The sequence below is a fragment of the Cupressus sempervirens genome, chromosome 6, assembly GCF_028749045.1.
Source record: "Cupressus sempervirens isolate cs-2001-9-10 chromosome 6, ASM2874904v1, whole genome shotgun sequence".
In the NCBI taxonomy this organism is placed as follows: domain Eukaryota; kingdom Viridiplantae; phylum Streptophyta; class Pinopsida; order Cupressales; family Cupressaceae; genus Cupressus; species Cupressus sempervirens.
Window position 1 is genome coordinate 355484912 of NC_143123.1, and position 6000 is coordinate 355490911.

Consider the following 6000-nt stretch of genomic DNA (forward strand, 5'->3'; position numbering starts at 1 on the left):
ATTGATGAGTTTAAAAAAAGGAATAATGAAGAAGGAAAGAAATAACATGAAGATTAAAAAATATTTGTCTATGCTCAAGAAGGAGAACCGAGTAAACTATCTGAGAAATAGAAAGAAGTCACCAAGTGATAGAACAAAATACTTCAAAAACAACAACCTACTACTAAGAAACCTATTGAGTACACACCGAGTGAAGAAAATACTACAGAACATAGAACCAAACTAGTTTTAGAAAAGTATGTTAGAAAGAACCATTCACCTAGCTAGATTATTATAGATAAAGATGTTGGAGTGATGAAAAGAAGTAAGTTGAGAGAAAATACATGCTTAATTTGTGAGTTTGAGTCTAGAACAATTAAGGATGCATTTGAGAATGAAGACTAGATTAATGCTATGAATGAGGAGATTGAGAAAATAGATAAGAACAATATATTGACATTGATACCAATACCCAAGAACAAGAATGTGATCGGTACTAAATGGACTTTTAGAAATATGTTGAATGAAAATGGAGAAGTAACAAGAAATAATGCTAGACTAGTTTGTAATGGATATGCACAAGAAGAAGGAATTTATTATGGGGAAACATTCTAGACCAGAAGGAGTGATGATACTACTTGTATAGGTTCCTTTAAAGGGATTTAAACTTTTTTAGATGGATATCAATTCTAGATTTTTGAATGCAATACTAGAAGAGGAAGTATACATTGAACAAACATATTTTTTTGTTGATCCAAATTAGAGGAACATGGTATGAAAGATACACAAGGCACTATATGGATTGAAACACATACCCTAAGCATGGTATGAAAGATTACATTCAAATTTGATGAGAATTAGTTTTTTTAGAATTGCAGAACAATAATCTATACTTAAAAAGGGAATATGATCATAAGATCTTGATTGTTGAAATATTTATTGATGATATCATATTTGGAGGATGTGAATTGATTTGTGAGATATTTTTTGATGAAATGGGGAAAGAATATGAAATTTCAATGTTTGGAGAGATTGAATTCTTGATTGGATTGCAAGTCAAACAAGTAAAGGATGACATATACATCACAGAGTCAAAGTATATCAAGGAGATCTTGAAGATATTTGGCATGGAAGTCACAAGAGCATTTGGTACACCGATAGTCATAGGGTATAAACTACCAAAGGAGGATGATACTACTGAGGTAAATTAGACACTTTATAGATGTATTATTGGAAAGCTACAATATGTTGTCCATAGAAGACTAGATATTACTCATGTTGTAGGAATAGTGGCTAGATTTTCTTCTATTTCTATGGAAAAACACATGATTTTTGTGAATAGAATCTTTAGATATCTGAAAGGGATATAAGATTATGGTATATGGGAAAATAAAGATGAAGATTTGGAGCTAAGATTTTATATTGGTGTTGATTGGGCTATAAATGTTGATGACAAAAAGAGTACTAGTGGTGGAGCTTTCTTTCTAGAAGAAATGCCTATAACATGGATAAGTAAGAAACAAAGTTGTATCTTAGAGTCCACTATTGAAGAAAAATATGTAGCTACTTCTATTAATTTCTCCAATATTGTATGAATAAAACAATTATTGGAAGGTATGCAAGAGGAAGTGAACCATCCTATAAAAATCTACCATGATGACACAAGTGTAATAATCATTTCAAAGAATCTAGCTATTCATGCAAAGACAAAGGTTATATCTATCAAGTATCACTATTTAAGAGAGAAAGTCTAAGAAAAACAAGTCAACCTAGAGTATGTGAAAACAAAGGAGCAAATAGCTAATATATTTATTACCTAATGATACTTTTAATATCTAAGAGGTAAACTAGGGTCCTTCCCCTATCCAATGTTCACTAATTAAATATACATTTCATCAATTTATGATTTATCAAAATATATATTTTAAAGTTGAGGCAGGAATTTACTCTTAAGGCTGCCCTAAATTTGTGAAGAGGATGTAATGAAGCAGAAGTGATCAATACATGTAAGATAGAATGTATAAATACAAGGTATATAAGTTTCCAACTGAAGCTTATTGTTACCTTTAGCATTGTTGTAAAAGGGGGAGAGAATGAGTAAAGGGGGGAGAAAGTATAAAGGAGAATTATTTTCAAAGGGGGGCTAATTAGTGAAGAAGATTATTGCCAGAGAAGAAGATGTTGAAAATTGAATGATCTATACCCTAAGGGGGAGTATATGAGAAAAGAGAGAGAATTTTTTGAATGGAGATATAAGTTGTAGAAGAACAAATTAGATAAGAACCTGATAAAGAACATAACAAAGTTAAAGAAGAAAGATTGAGTGGGGGTAGAATTGATGAATTGTTGTAGAAGATGATGATGTATGGTATTGGATGATATGTTTCATAAGGTGTTTCCATCAATGCCAAAGGGGGAGATTGTTGGACACAACTAATATTGATTAAAGTAAAGGGGAGATTGTTGAATAGAAGTGAAGCTAATGAAGATGAATATTAGAATTGAGATGCAAAGTATATGTAGAAGAATTAGATTAGTTGTTATATTGTGATTTATTTCAAGCTATTTGAAAATATTAATTAATATAAGTTGCAATAATCTAAAGGATGTGATGTTGTATAGAGAAGTGGAAAGCAGATTATGAAGATAAGATGAAGAAGCAATGTTAAGTATGAGAACCTAATTGAGAAACTAATGAATAATTCTATGATAGTATAATGTTGGTTTGATTATTGTACATGATTTAATATAGACTTGAGATAATATAGAAGAAAGTTTGAGTAGTTAGTAAATGAAGAATTTATAAAGAGAAGTAAGTTAGTATTGATTAAGAAAGTCAAGAGTTAATCAAGCAAGCATTAATGTTAACCAAGTGTAGTATTAACCAAGTATGGGGGAAGTTAGTAAAAGAAGATCACTATTTAGTAAATAAAGAATGCTTTGTGAAATATTTATTAAAGATTGACATAGTGAAAAGATCTATATTTTTGAAGAAATTTCTAAGATAAGGATGAAGTTTGTTAGCAAGAGCAATGACCATAATAATTAAGATAAGATCTAATGATGGAGATTTTAAGCATGTTTTGTGATTCAAGGAGAAGTTCAAAGTTTGAGGTAAAAGCATTTCTAGGTTCAATGAATCTAAGATGGAAAAGATTTAATTAAGAATTGTGGGTAGGTGGGAAAATTTGTGAAGAAGGTGAAGTAGAAAAATCTATCTATATAAGGAAGAGACAAGAATGAGTTCATTGTTGGTCCATTTGATGTGAAGTGTTGAAGAAGATTCTACCAAGCATATCAGAGTGTGAAGTTAAGGTGAAGTGAAGTGTTTATGTGATGGGTAGTTGACAAGTAGAGTATTGAGTAGAATGAAGATCTTATGAAGCAAAGTGAGTTTCTAATTTTAACAAATTATTTGACTATTACTTTCTAACCATTATAAAAAAAAATATCTTAACCAAGTGGACTTAATAGTCTTAGTTTTTAAATCCATTTGTATGGTAACAGTCCACTGACTATGTGTAAGTCCTTTAGAGAGGCCAATTATTGAAGAGTCACAAGGTATAGATGATCTTTGGTGAAAATCTCCTAATAGACTCACACTAGCTACTAGTGTACTTGTAATATTTAACATGGGTGGCTCTTAACTAGGGTCACTTTAGAAGACTGAAAATACTTTTAGGATGAGTACTCGGTGATTTTTGCCCTAATTTGTTTTCCATGATAAAAATATTGGTGTTCATGTGTATATGGATGTTTTTCATGTTACTTTCTTTTATATGTTAAAATTGTTATCATTTTTGTAAGTCATTTAATGATGTTGATACTCTAGCGTCTTGATGATGGATCATGTAGTATGATACAAAATAGTGATGTAAAAAAAACAATACACAATCAAATCCAAAAATTTGAAAGCATTAAAATGGATTATGGAAATCTAATAGATCTCATGTTGATACTCGCTAAGAACTGCAAGTTAGTTTATTAGTTTATAGTTTGATGAAGTCAATATATTTACCAAGTTGATCAATGATAAGTATTAGTTAGTTATCTAACAGAAATGGGTAGCATAGAGTATTCAATGTTTTAAAGATGTCATGTGCCACAATGAACAAGTGAACTAGGAGGTGATTATGTCAAATTTTTACATCTCTAACACTCAATGGATAATGCACTTTATGTTAAAGGAGACTTGTTGTAAACTTTCTCTCCCTAAACCATGTTGTGTGTTGGGAGTGTATGATGTAATCTTGAGGTGGCTAGATGATTCTATCTTGCATTGCATTAAATCAGAATACTTCTATTCCCTCCTCACTCACAAGTTTGATATATATGGTCACCTCAACCATAAGTGGAGCCTAAACCTGCACTATGTTACATGAGGGAAATATATAGAAAATATGTGGCACCAATCCATTGAGCCTAAAGTTTCATGCTTCTTATGGCACCTTTTCACACATAAATTGCCTTTCAAGAGATTGAGAGTTGAGCCTAATATATGTTCTATGTGAAAATCTTTGAATCCACCAACCACGTGTTCTTTGATTGCATATTTTCCATAGAGATCTAGGGTATGTTTGGTCTTTTTCTGAACTATAATTTTACTTTATCCCATGACATTCTATCAACTTATATTATTGATAATAGAAAATTTTTTAATATGTTTTGGTCAATTTTCATTGGTCATTTGCTTTAGCTCATTTAGAAAGCTAGGAATGATGATATTTTTAATGGGAAGGCTAGGTACGTAGCTGAGTCTCTTTAAAGACTTGTGTACTCTATTATTTCTCTACAAGTAATAGAAATATTCAAGTTCTTAGAATAAAAAAATTCTCAAGTTGTTGAGAGAGGGAAATAATGAATACATCATTAAAGAGCTAGCATATGGGCACACTACAATAATCACAAAACTTGAGTTTGAACTTACACTAAAGAAATTTTCAAGAAGCTCAAAGATAATGGAAAATGGAAGAAGAAAAGAGGACAAAGGACTACTTGGGACAATAGATATTGTAGTAGAGAAGTCAGAGGCTCTTGACCATAGAATTTCTTCAAAGTTGAAAAAACGGTAAGTATTGATGATCATATAGGTAGCTCTTCAGGCTTGAGAGAAGGGGGTTCCAATATTGGCAGCAATCTTGAAGACTATCTAGTAGAGGATGATTATGAATATGAATGGAATGGTCCCTTTAACTAAATATATTTCCATGTGATTAAATATAATAAAATATGGAATTTTTGTATTTTTTTTTAAGGTTTAATTTGTAATATATGAACTCCGCTTAGTGAGCTAATTAAATGATACTTATATATGATCTTGTTTTGTCTAAATGATAATTAATAGAAAAAGCATTAAAAATCAAAGAATTGTTACTATTAACTTTTAATGAATTAAAAAGTATGGTCAATAATTTAGGGATCACATAATAGGAATCACCTGTATGGATAACTTAGGTTTTAAGACCTAAAAAATATTTTAGGGAATCAAAAAATGTGTTCAAATCTAGATTTTATTTTTCTATTTTTTTGGAGACTTTTTGCAAGAAAGAGGAATTAGTGGATTACTATGGCTAATTGGAACTAGCCCTAATTAGGCTTCTTGAGTCAAAAAATTGAAATTGTTAAGGAAGAGGTCTAAAGATATTTCCAAATGGCCAAAAATTTGAGAATGTCAAGTGATCTCATGATATTGGATGATCCTACAAAGAAGGATGAAGTTAGAGAGCAAGTTGCACTTAGAACCCTCTAAGTGTGGGTGTAGAAGAGTACTAAAATTAGTGTGTTAGTCTTTTGAGGGTAAGAAAAAAGGATCAAACTCATGAAGACTAGTTTGGATTGGTGTTAATTAATCATCTAAACCAATCAGGAACCTAGGTGTACTAGGTTCCAAGAAGAGATAACTAGGTCTCTTGAGGAGCAATGCAAGCAAACCTTGGAACACTCACACCGTATTGCTATTAGAGCCTATTTAGATTAGGCTTGTGGTTCATGTTTTAGACTACATAATTAGTGGGAGATAAT